This window comes from Pleurodeles waltl, chromosome 6 (assembly GCF_031143425.1).
Source record: "Pleurodeles waltl isolate 20211129_DDA chromosome 6, aPleWal1.hap1.20221129, whole genome shotgun sequence".
Lineage (NCBI taxonomy): Eukaryota > Metazoa > Chordata > Amphibia > Caudata > Salamandridae > Pleurodeles > Pleurodeles waltl.
The window spans coordinates 247,432,933-247,445,664 of record NC_090445.1 but is presented as its reverse complement, the minus strand read 5'-3'; the positions used below and the strand labels follow the sequence as shown (position 1 = coordinate 247,445,664).

At 47.6% G+C, this 12,732-nt stretch overlaps 1 protein-coding gene across 3 annotated transcripts in view; it reads right to left on the bottom strand.

The window, feature by feature from the left end:
- CCDC47 (coiled-coil domain containing 47) overlaps positions 1 to 12,732 on the bottom strand; it is a 273,202-nt gene that overhangs the window by 93,457 nt on the left and 167,013 nt on the right. The gene's annotated exons all lie outside the window — the stretch shown is intronic.

The window sequence follows — 12,732 nt, the reverse complement described above, 5'->3', positions numbered from 1 at the left end:
ATGCAGGGGAGCAGCTCCCCTACTTCTCTGGAGTTTCTTGTGCTGGGGTGAAGGCTGCAGTCTTCTCGGGGTTTTGGATGTTACAGCTGCTGGATGACGAGGCATCTTTCTCCTAATTGTCAAAGTCCACAGGCAGGCTGGCAGGGTTGGCGCTAAGTCTGTCACTGAACTTCAGTTCTTGCCTTTTGCATCTCTGGAGTGTGCTTCTTCAGGTCAGCAAGGAGTGGGGGTAGCCTCCTCTCCTGTGAGGGGAGCCAGATTTGCATTTCAAAGGTGGCAGCCCTTTGAGGCTTGCTGCCTTGGGAAGGCTATCAGCATGTCATCCTGTGGGAAGGGGTGTTACACCCTGTAGGAATCTGTCTTTGTATATACTATATCAAAATGAGACATACTGTGCTTAGAGTCCAGGGGGTCCCCAGGGGCTTTACAGAGGCTAAAGTAGATAATATTAATGCTCTCTTTTGTAGTAGTGTGGTCGAGCAGTTAGTCTTATCAGAGGGTAGTGAGAAGCATTTGTTGTACACAGTCAATAGATGAAGCACACACTCAATGACTTAACTACAGACCAATCTTATAGCAAAAGGAAAATGTCACTTACCCAGTGTACATCTGTTCGTGGCATTAGTCGCTGCAGATTCACATGCTGTGCATAGTCCGCCGTCTGGTGTTGGGTCGGAGTGTTACAAGTTGTTTTTCTTCGAAGAAGTCTTTTCGAGTCACGAGACCGAGGGACTCCTCCTCCTTTGTTCCATTGCACCTGGGCGTCGACTCCATGTTAGATTGTTTTCCCCGCAGAGGGTGAGGTAGGAGTTGTGTATGTTAGTAATAGTGCCCATGCAATGGAATGAATAAGTATGTACCAAATAAGGTTTAAGTAATATATTTACAAATGTACAAATGTTGAAGATAACTTCCAAACGGCTACAGGCTCCCGGGGAGGCGGGTGGGCACATGTGAATCTGCAGCGACTAATGCCACGAACAGATGTACACTGGGTAAGTGACATTTTCCGTTCAGTGGCATGTGTAGCTGCAGATACACATGTTGTGCATAGACTAGTAAGCAGTTATCTCCCCAAAAGCGGTGGCTCAGCCTGTAGGAGTGGAAGTAGTCTGAAATAAAGTTCTTAGTACGGCTTGACCTACTGTGGCTTGTTGTGCGGATAGCACGTTTACACAGTAGTGCTTAGTAAATGTGTGACGCGTAGACCATGTGGCTGCCTTACATATCTCGTTCATTGGAATGTTTCCTAGGAAGGCCATGGTAGCGCCTTTCTTTCTGGTTGAATGTGCCCTTGGTGTAATGGGCCGTTCTCTCTTTGCTTTAAGGTAGCAGGTTTGGATGCACTTAACTATCCATCTGGCTATACCCTGTTTTGATATTGGGTTTCCTGTATGAGGTTTTTGAAATGCAATAAACAGTTGTTTTGTTTTTCTAATTTCTTTTGTTCTGTCAATGTAGTACATTAGTGCTCTTCTGATGTCTAATGTATGTAGTGCCCTTTCAGCTACTGAGTCTGGCTGTGGGAAGAACACTGGTAGTTCTACCGTTTGATTTAAGTGGAACGGTGAAATAACTTTTGGTAAAAAATTTGGATTGGTTCTTAGGACCACCTTATTTTTGTGTATTTGAATAAAAGGTTCTTGTATAGTAAATGCCTGAATTTCACTTACTCTTCTTAGAGATGTGATGGCAATGAGAAATGCAACCTTCCACGTTAAGAATTGCATTTCGCAAGAGTGCATGGGTTCAAAAGGTGGGCCCATGAGTCTTGTTAAGACGATGTTGAGGTTCCATGAAGGAACAGGTGGTGTTCTTGGTGGTATAATTCTTTTCAGGCCTTCCATAAACGCTTTAATGACAGGTATCCTAAATAGTGAAGTTGAATGGGTAATTTGCAGGTATGCAGATATTGCTGCAAGGTGTATCTTTATGGAAGAGAAGGCTAGATTTGATTTTTGTAAATGTAGCAAGTATCCCACTATATCCTTTGGAGATGCATGTAATGGTTTAACTTGATTATTATGGCAGTAGCAAACAAATCTTTTCCATTTGCTTGCATAGCAGTGTCTAGTGGATGGTCTTCTAGCTTGTTTTATGACTTCCATACATTCTTGGGTGAGGTTTAAATGTCCGAATTCTAGGATCTCAGGAGCCAGATTGCTAGATTCAGCGATGCTGGGTTTGGATGCCTGATCTGTTGTTTGTGTTGTGTTAACAGATCTGGTCTGTTGGGCAACCTGACATGGGGTACTACTGACAGGTCTAGTAGTGTTGTGTACCAAGGTTGTCTTGCCCATGTTGGTGCTATTAGTATGAGTTTGAGTTTGTTTTGACTCAATTTGTTTACTAGATATGGAAGGAGAGGGAGAGGGGGAAAAGCGTACGCAAATATCCCTGACCAGTTCATCCATAGAGCATTGCCTTGAGACTGCCTGTGTGGGTACCTGGATGCGAAGTTTTGGCATTTTGCGTTCTCCTTTGTTGCAAATAGGTCTATTTGAGGTGTCCCCCAAATTTTGAAGTAAGTGTTTAGAATTTGGGGGTGAATCTCCCATTCGTGGACCTGTTGGTGATCTCGAGAGAGATTGTCTGCTAGTTGATTTTGGATCCCTGGAATAAATTGTGCTATTAGGCGAATGTGGTTGTGAATTGCCCATTGCCATATCTTTTGTGCCAGGAGGCACAGCTGTGTCGAGTGTGTTCCCCCCTGTTTGTTTAGATAATACATTGTTGTCATGTTGTCTGTTTTGACAAGAATGTATTTGTGGGTTATGATGGGTTGAAATGCTTTCAACGCTAGGAATACTGCTAACAATTCGAGGTGATTTATATGCAGCTTTGTTTGATGTACGTCCCATTGTCCTTGGATGCTGTGTTGATTGAGGTGTGCTCCCCACCCTGTCATGGAAGCATCTGTTGTTATCACGTATTGTGGCACTGGGTCTTGGAAAGGCCGCCCTTTGTTTAAATTTATACTGTTCCACCATAGAAGCGAGATGTATGTTTGGCGGTCTATCAACACCAGATCTAGAAGGTGACCCTGTGCATGTGACCACTGTGATGCTAGGCACTGTTGTAAGGGCCTCATGTGCAGTCTTGCGTTTGGGACAATGGCTATGCATGAGGACATCATGCCTAGGAGTTTTAATACCGTCTTTGCCTGTATCTTTTGTGTTGGATACATGGCTTGTATAACCTTGTGAAAATTTTGAACCCTTTGTGGACTTGGAGTGGCTATTCCCTTTGTTGTGTTGATTGTTGCTCCTAAGTATTGCTGTGTTTTGCACGGCAGAATGTGAGATTTTGTATAGTTGATGGAGAAACCGAGTTTGTAGAGGGTTTGTATGACATAATCTGTGTGGTGTGAACACTTTGTGACGGAGTTGGTCTTGATTAGCCAATCGTCTAGGTACGGGAATACGTGTATATGCTGCCTTCTGATGTGTGCAGCTACTACTGCTAGGCATTTTGTAAATACTCTTGGTGCGGTTGTGATACCGAACGGCAACACTTTGAATTGGTAATGTATTCCTTTGAATACGAACCTTAGGTATTTCCTGTGCCAGGGATGTATCGGTATGTGGAAATACGCGTCCATTAGATCTAAGGTTGTTATGTAGTCTTGTTGCTTTAGCAGTGGTAACACGTCTTGTAGCGTGACCATGTGAAAGTGGTCTGATTTGATGTAGGTGTTTAGTGTTCTGAGATCTAGGATTGGTCTCAGTGTTTTGTCCTTTTTTGGTATTAGAAAGTACAGTGAGTAAACTCCAGTGTTTTTTTGTGTACATGGTACCAATTCTATTGCGTCCTTTTGCAGTAATGCTTGAACTTCTAGTTCTAGAAGGTCTAGATGTTGTTTTGACATATTCTGTGTTTTTGGTGGGACATCTGGAGGGAGTTGGAGAAATTCTATGCAATAACCATGTCGGATAATTGCTAAGACCCAAGTGTCTGTTGTTATCTCCTCCCAAGATTTGTAAAACTGACTTAGTCTTCCCCCCACTAGTGTTGTGTGAAGGGGTTGAGTGACTTGTGAGTCACTGTGTGGTTGGAGGGGTTTTTGGACTTTGAAATTTTCCCTGGTTTCTAGGGAATTGTCCTCCTCTATACTGGCCCCGAAAGCCTCCCCTTTGGTACTGTCCCTGGTAGGTAGACAGTGTAGATTGTGAGGTGCTGGCTTGTGTGGCTTGACCCCGAATCCCCCCTCTGAAGGTTGTTTTGCGGAAGGTGCCGAAAGTGCCTCTGCCCTGCGGGGAATAGAGTGCGCCCATGGCCTTGGCTGTGTCCGTGTCCTTTTTCAATTTCTCAATTGCCGTGTCCACTTCGGGTCCAAACAATTGTTGTTCATTGAACGGCATATTGAGCACCGCTTACTGTATTTCCGGTTTAAAGCCAGATGTGCGCAACCATGCGTGCCTTCTTATGGTTACTGCGGTATTTATTGTTCTTGCCGCTGTGTCCGCTGCGTCCATAGAGGAGCGTATTTGGTTATTGGAGATGTTTTGTCCTTCCTCAACCACTTGGTTTGCCCGTTTTTGAAATTCCTTGGGTAGATGCTCGATGAGATGCTGCATCTCGTCCCAATGGGCTCTATCATATCGCGCTAGGAGCGCCTGAGAGTTGGCGATGCGCCACTGGTTTGCAGCTTGTACTGCGACCCTTTTCCCAGCTGCGTCGAACTTGCGGCTCTCCTTATCCGGAGGTGGTGCCTCGCCTGATGTGTGCGAGTTGGCTCTCTTGCGAGCTGCCCCTACCACGACTGAATCTGGTGGCAGCTGTGAGGTGATAAAAGTAGGGTCCGTGGGCGGTGCTTTATATTTTTTCTCCACCCTTGCAGTTATCGCTCTACTCTTGACAGGTTCTTTAAAGATCTGCTTTGCGTGCCTTAGCATTCCTGGAAGCATAGGCAGGCTTTGGTAGGTGCTATGGGTGGAAGAGAGGGTGTTGAAAAGGAAGTCATCCTCAACAGGTTCTGCGTGTAACGACACGTTATGGAACTCTGCTGCCCTAGCTACCACCTGTGCATACGCTGTGCTGTCCTCAGGTGGTGAGGGCTTGGTAGGGTACGACTCATACGACGCCCCAGTATCAGACAATAGTCCTAAGTCCCAAGCGTCCTGGTCGTCTTGGCTCATGGTGGTATGAGCCGGTGAATGTGACGGAGTCTGTGCCGGTGATGTGTGAGTTACAGGTGGAGGAGAGGGTGGCAGAGTTACCTTCTTCACCATTTTTTGTGGTGTTTGCTCTTGTGTTTGGAACTCGAGTCTCCTTTTTCTCCTGATTGGGGGAAGAGTGCTGATCTTCCCTGTCCCACTTTGTATGAAGATCCACTTTTGTGTGTGGTCTACATCAGTGGTCTGTAACTCTTCTTCAAATCTGTGTTTGCGCATTTGAGAGGACAGTGATTGTTCCTCTGTATATGAGCTGGCAGTTGGTTCGGTTGCTGGTCGTTTTGGCACCGAAACTGTGTCTCTGCTTGTTTTCGGCTCCGAGAAGAATTTTTTATTTTTTGGCGTCGAGCTTCCTCGGTGCCGCTGTCTCTGCGTCGAGCAGCTTCGGTTCCGCTGTCTCGGCGTCGATCTTTTTCGACAGCACTTTCTCTGTCCCGAGATTGCTGCGTGCCTGTGTCTCGACCCGAGTCGGACGATCTCGGCACCAGTTCGGCCTTTTTCGGTGCCGATGGACGGTCACCTACTTTATGGGTTGAGCCATGGCCTGTTGGCAGTGGCGTCCCCTGGGCCTTGTATGTTTTCTTGTGTGGTGCTTGCTTCGACGTCGAATTCCTCCGAGTCCGATTCATGGATGGAGAAGGCTTCCTCTTCTTCTCCTTGTCCCTCGAACTCTCGGTGTCCTATCGGCGTGGACGCCATCTGCAATCTTCTGGCTCGCCGGTCACGGAGCGTTTTTCGGGACCGAAACGCACGACAGGCCTCACACGTTTCTTCCTTGTGCTCGGGCGACAGGCACAAGTTACAGACCAAATGTTGGTCTGTATATGGATATTTATTGTGGCATTTAGGACAGAATCGGAACGGGGTCCGTTCCATCAGTGTCGATGTTACGCGCGGTCGGGCCGAAGGGCGACCGGAGCTCTTCACGATTCGGTGTCGATTCTATTCTAACCCGATACCGAACGAAACAATACCGACGTAGTTTTCCGAAGTTATGACTATCTTTCCGTCCCGAAACCCGGAGCGAAAAGGAACACGTCCGAACCCGATGGCGGAAAAAAAACAATCTAACATGAAGTCGACGCCCATGCGCAATGGAACAAAGGAGGAGGAGTCCCTCGGTCTCGTGACTCGAAAAGACTTCTTCGAAGAAAAACAACTTGTAACACTCCGACCCAACACCAGACGGCGGACTATGCACAACATGTGTATCTGCAGCTACACATGCCACCGAACATATATTTTCTTAATTTATTTCTAGAACCACAAGATTCAACTTGCAGGTAAGTACTTCAATAGATTCGTATTTCACACGTATATCAATAGTACTTTGTGTGAAATTGATGAGTTATACAGTCTTTGAAATACTGGTAATTATCTGTTTTAAAAGTTGCCAGCGCAATTTTCAGAAACAGTTCTTGGGGGGAAGAAAAGTTAATAAGATTTACCGGTAAGTACTTGACTTACAGTTCCAGTCTCCAGAGGTTAAGGTTAGGATGTCCACATGTCAGGGTTCAAGTTAACCCCAAACACCCACCACCAGCAACACTGGCGCAAACATAACATGGGATCCTATGGAGACTGGGGGCACTGGGTTTCAAATCTGCTGATAGTAAGTACCCACCTCTCCGGAGAGCAGACATAGGGGGCTTAGAGGAGCATTAGTGGGGGGCACAAGTGGGCACCAAACACACCATCAGTGGCACAGGGGCGGCCGGGTGCAGACAGTGCTTCAGGCTCCCAATGCATTTCTATGAGGCGACCCCAGGGGTCACTCAGATGCTGCAGGCGAGGTCCAGGGGGTCGACTGGGACAAACCACAGGCTGGACAGGGATGAGGGCTGCCTGCTGAACGTAGCTGCATCATAGGTCGGGTTCTCAAAGGCCTGGGGGCTACGTGTGCAGTGGGTCTTCAGGCGTCGGATATCTTTGTCCGGAGCTTTCGCGGTCAGGGGGGTCCTCGGGGTTCCCTCTGCAAGGGTCATCGTGGAGGGGTGGAGAGGTCAACCCAGGGAGGGCACTTGCTCACAATCACCTGGGGACTCTCTCTAGCTGGTTGGGCCACCTGAACACCGGCCACAGGCATCGGGTGCAGGGTGGTCAGGACTCACGGATCCTGGGAGGTTGTGGAATCCCTTGGCTGTTGATTCTTTGTGGACAGGGCCGCTGTCCTCAGGAGTTCTCATCCTCTGTGGTGCAAGGCAGACCTCTGGAGCTTGGCAGAGGTTGCTGGTCCCGCTGGATGCATCACTTTCTTTGTGCAGGTTCTCTGAAGCAGGAGACAGGCCGGTAGGGCTGGGGCTAAGTAAGTTTGTGTCATCCTTCTTCTCTGTGGGGTTTTCAGCTATGCAGTTCTTCTTCTTCTTGAAAGGTCACCAGGAATCTGGTGTGCTGGGTTCAGGGAGGCCCCAAATCCCAATGGCTACAGTCCCTGAGGGTGGCTACACCCTTCACCCTTCTTGTATCCACTCCCTTTGGGGAGGGGGCACAAACCTAACCCTATTGGTCCCTGACCTCCAAACCAAGAAGGAGAATTCTGCAGGGAGGAGGTCACCTCAGCTCTGGACACCTTAGGGGTGGTCCTAGCTGGGGTGGTCACTCCTCCCTGTTTTCCCTAATTTTCCCACCTGACTTGAAGCCAAAAGTGGGACTTTGTACGGGGAGCGGACAACTCCACTAGCTGGAGTGCCCTGGGGCACTGTAACCAGAGGCTTGAGCCTCCGCAGCTCACCACCAGGTGTTGCAGTTCCTGCAGGGGGAGGTGGGAACCACCTTCACCCAGGATAGGCCAATTGGATAGTTTTGGGGGAAAGAACCCGGGCACTAGGGACCTGGTTGGCAGGGACCCAGTGCACTTCAGTCGAAGTTGCAGCAAATACCAGGCAAAAAGGGCACTGTAAAAAAAAAGCCCAGTTCCCTACAAGTGTCAAAGGCCACTTTGCAGATCCAACTGTAAGAATCCAGAGCTCAATAACTGCAGCCTTTCCATCTAAAGAGCCTCAAACAGAAGAGGAGAGCAGGTAACATTCTAGTTGCGTAAATATTTGGTTCAGAGTTGTTTAGGCTGGCCACTAACCTGATTACAGGTTTAAAACACAAACTATTAGGAGTAACCTATAATCTACCTGGAGATTTTCCAAAAACTTACTGAACTAATTAAACCATTCTCACTGACTTGAGTGTTTTTCATTTCTTAGGATGCATGTGTTTTTAAAACATGAAACCACGGCCTCTTGTGATTGGTTAAAACCTGCAGCGCAGCTTCATTGGTCGGAAGTACTATTTAAATTTCTAAGTCATGCAGTTTGAAAGGTTTGAGATAAAGTAACTTCAGTTGCAAGCATGTCCAACATAGCAATCTAAGGACAATGAAAAAAGTAGAAGACCTTTAGTAGCATATTCTTCACACACCTGGAAACCAGGAGTTTATGACAAATCAATTGTAGATTTAGAACCAGTAATATTGCCCCACTCATCACAGGGTGGTAAAAAGGCTTGTCAACGCTGTACATACTCTGTCGGTTAGAAAATCAGAGATTGATAACTTGGTGGGAATGCCAGTCCTGCCCTTTGACCCTACCACAAAATTACACATCTACCACAAAGATGCAAGCTGTCACACAAGAAGACACTAGGGCAATAGTCTTTAAACGTGTTAACATCATGCCCCCTCTAGTGTAAAAATAAATGCATAGGTGTAGGAAAGTGCTCTCTTTCTTGGCATGGTTACCCCCATCTTCTGTCTGTTGTCAGTGTGTTTGACTGTGTCTTCTGGGATCCTGCTAACCAGGACCCCAGTAGTTATGCACTCTCCTGTAAACTGTACCTTTTCCTCCCACAGTTGGCATACTGGTCACCTTATGTAAATATCCTGTAAACTTTACCTTTTCTACCCACAATTGGCATACTGGTCCCCTTATGTAAGTCCCTTGTACATGGTACCTAGGTACCCAGGGCGTAGGGGTACCAGGGGTTCCCTATGGGCTGCAGCAGTTATTCTGCCACCCATAGTGAGCCCACGCAAAGGATTCTGCAGACCTACCATTGCAATCTGCATGAAACCGGGGCATGCACCTGTTTTCACTGCAGGTCACTGCACCAGGTCACTCACTGTAAATCACTCCTATGGTAGGCCCTCTCATGCCAGAGGGCAGGGTACCTGTGTATGAGGGCACTAGCAGAGGTTCCCCCACAAACTCCAGATTCATTTTCCTGGCCTTTGCGAGTGTGGGGGATGCCATTTTACATGTGTACTGGACATAGGTCACCACCTATGTCCAGCTACATAATGGTAACTCTGAACCTGGGCATGTTTGGTATCAAACATGTTGGAATCATACCCCAATACTGTTGCATGTATTGAGAGTATGATTCCATTCACTCTGGGGGCTCCTTGGAGGACTTCCAACATTGCTACCACCAGTCATACAGGGTTTTCCGGACAGGCCAAGCTGCAGCCACCCCTCAGGCAGGTTTCTGCCCTCCTGCTGCTTGATCTGATCAAGCCCAGGAAGGCAGACAAAGGATTTTCTTTGGGAGAGGGAGGTAACACCCTTCCCCTTTGGAAATAGGTGTGACTGGCTTGGGAGGGGTAGCCTCCCAAGCCACTGGTATGCTTTGAAGGGCACATTTGGTGCCCTCTGTGCATAAACCAGTCCACACCGGTTCAGGGACCCCCCCCAGTCTCTGCTATGCCAGGAAACTGGACAATGGAAAGGGGAGTGACCACTCCTGTCTATCACCACCCCATGGGTGGTGCTCAGAGCTCCCCCAAAGGGTTCCTATGTTCTGGCATCTTGTTTACAAGGTTAGCAGGGAACTCTGTGAGCATCTGAGTGGCCAGGCCAGGCAGGTGATGTCAGAGCACCCTCTTGATAGGTGCTTACCTGGTTGGGTGACCAATCCCCCTTTCAGGGCTATTTAGGATCTCTCTCTTGGGTGGGTCCTCAGATTAGGCTTGCAAGATTCCAGCAGGACTCCTTTGCAACCTCTCCTTTGACTTCTGGCCTCCGGAACTGCGACTGGAACCTCCAGGACCCGACAACCTACCTCAAAGAAGAAGAACTCTGCAGCAACCTTGTTTCCAGGGCTCCTGCCAGAAATTGCAACATTTCCATCAGCTGTGCATCGAGTGAGGGCGGCGTGTCTTCAGTCTGCACTAAAAGAAAGAAGGACTTTCCCTTGGAGTGAAGGAATCACTCCCCTGCATCTGCAGGCACCTGCTGCAACAACGACCAGCTGCGTGGATCTCCTCTCATCTTGAGCTGCGTGTATCCTACATCATGGGTGGTGGACCAGAGTAGCCCTCTTGGTCCTCTCTGCCAGCTGTCCAACTTTGGTGGAGGTAAGCCCTTGGCTTCCCACGGAGGACAGTATCCCCGTGCACCATGTCTTTTGCAGCTGCCAAGGCTTGTTGGCATCTCCTCCAAGGGATCTTTAGGCGACGTGCAGCTCCTTCCCCCAGCATGCCTTTCTGCAAAGCACAGCCTTCTACGAGGTTCACCGGTGGCGTGGGATCCTCTTCTGTGGTGCTGTGTGGGCTCCTTCTGCGACTCCTGTGTCCCCATCCTGTGGGTGCTGCTGCTGCTCCTGCGGACTATCTGCGATGCTGAAGGTCCCCAGTGACTCCCCTTCCTGGGTTGAGTCCTCCTGGGCCTTGTTGGGCCCCGGTAGCACCACTTTTCCACTAACTGCGAGTTTGCCTTTGTCAAGGGTTGGTGGTGGAATTCCTACACTGACACCCGTCTGCAATCTTTACTCCAGCTTGGGACATCTTCTGCATCCAACAGGAACTCTTCTCCGGCTCCAGGGGTGTAGCGCTGACCTGTTCTTCATCTTTGTCAACCAACTCCTGCAAGTACAGCTGAGTGGGTAGTAGCTCCTACTCCTCCTGGACACCACTGTGACTCTTGGACTTGGTCCCCTCTCTTCACAGGTCTTCTGTCTTCAGGAATCCACAGCTGGTTTCTTGCAGTCTTCTATGGCTGTCTTCTTCTTCCTCCTTTTAAGTGGTTTGGCGAAAATCCAGTGATTTACTCCTGCTTTCCTGGTCGCTAGGGGGTACTGTGTTACTTACCCCTGTGGTATTCTAATACTCCCAGCTCCCCTCTACCTATTCCACTTATCTAGGTGGGGGTCCTGTGTTTGCATTCCATTTATTTTAGCATATGGTTTGTGCCCTTCCCCTGGGTCACTATTGGTTATTGCTATTTGCACTGTTTTCTAACTTTTTGTATGCCTATTTCTGATTACCAGTCTATATATTTAGTATATTACTTACTTCCTATTAGAGGGTTGCCCTTGTAGTATTTTGAGGTATTGCGTTAAAAAATAAAGTACCTTTATTTTTGTACAACTGAGTGTTTTCTTTCATGTGTGTAAGTGCTGTGGGACTACAGTGGTACTTCATGAGCTTTCCATGTCTCCTAGATAAGCCTTGGCTGCTTATTCACAGCTACCTCTAGAGAGCCTGGCTTCTAGACACTGCCTGCACTTCACTAAGAGGGGATACCTGGAACTGGTGTAAGTACCTTGGGTACCCACCACACACCAGGCCAGCATCCTAAAATAGGTAAATAAATAATCTGGCTCCCCGGAATGTCAAATCTATTTTCTCATAATTATTATAATTATTCAGCTTTGAACATATTTAGGAATTATGCCCAGTTACCCATTTCAGAAATGCATTCAAATACATGATTGCCAAAACATGCTAGTGGCAGCGGGACTCCCTAAAAATGTAAAGGTATCCACAGCGTTATCCTTCATCAGAAAAGGGGAGTCTGGGGGGATGGGTTTGAGAGTTATACGATTCCCCTTCCTTCCATCGCCCACACAAACCATTCCGACACCTACTTCTAGCCAGGTAATGACTGAACAAGTGTTGGAAATGCCAACTGGGCTTGCTTTAAAAGACTACTGAATGGTAATGTGAAGCATTACAAATAAATAGTATGGGAATAGATATGTATTTGTGTGGAAGCAAAGAACTGTAGAAAAATATTAGTGTAGAATTAAAGGTCAGGTAACAGTGGCACTAGCAACCCAGACCTAAAATTCCAGGTAAGTTAATGACTGCCCTCCTCCAATAGGTGTTGCTGCCAGAGAAAAACAACATAAATTATCTAGTTATTTAAGACATTTCAATAGCTTTGCAATGACATGTACATTTTAAAGTTCAAGCTTAGGTAGGTGGATAAATAAAAAGATCAGAGTGGCATGGAGAGCAAGCACTTTTCTTGTGCCCAATCAAAACGTGTCCGCCTAGCACCAAACATGTGGGTGGAGCCAAGGCCCATAGTGATGCTCACGTAATTGTCTGGCGATTGGTGCACTGTCAAGCCAGACCATTAAAAAAACATTACTTGGTAGCCCATTGCAGAGTGACTCACTGCCACTCTTTTCTTTTGCTAAAACACAGCACTGTTTTAAGCATGATGTTGGTCTCTGGTCCATTGGGTCACAATAAATGCTTCTCTGGCCACAGTCGTGGATCCAACCTTGAAACCAATTCAGTCCCTCCTGCAGGAACCACCCCTCCCATCCCTCCAGTTTGAAG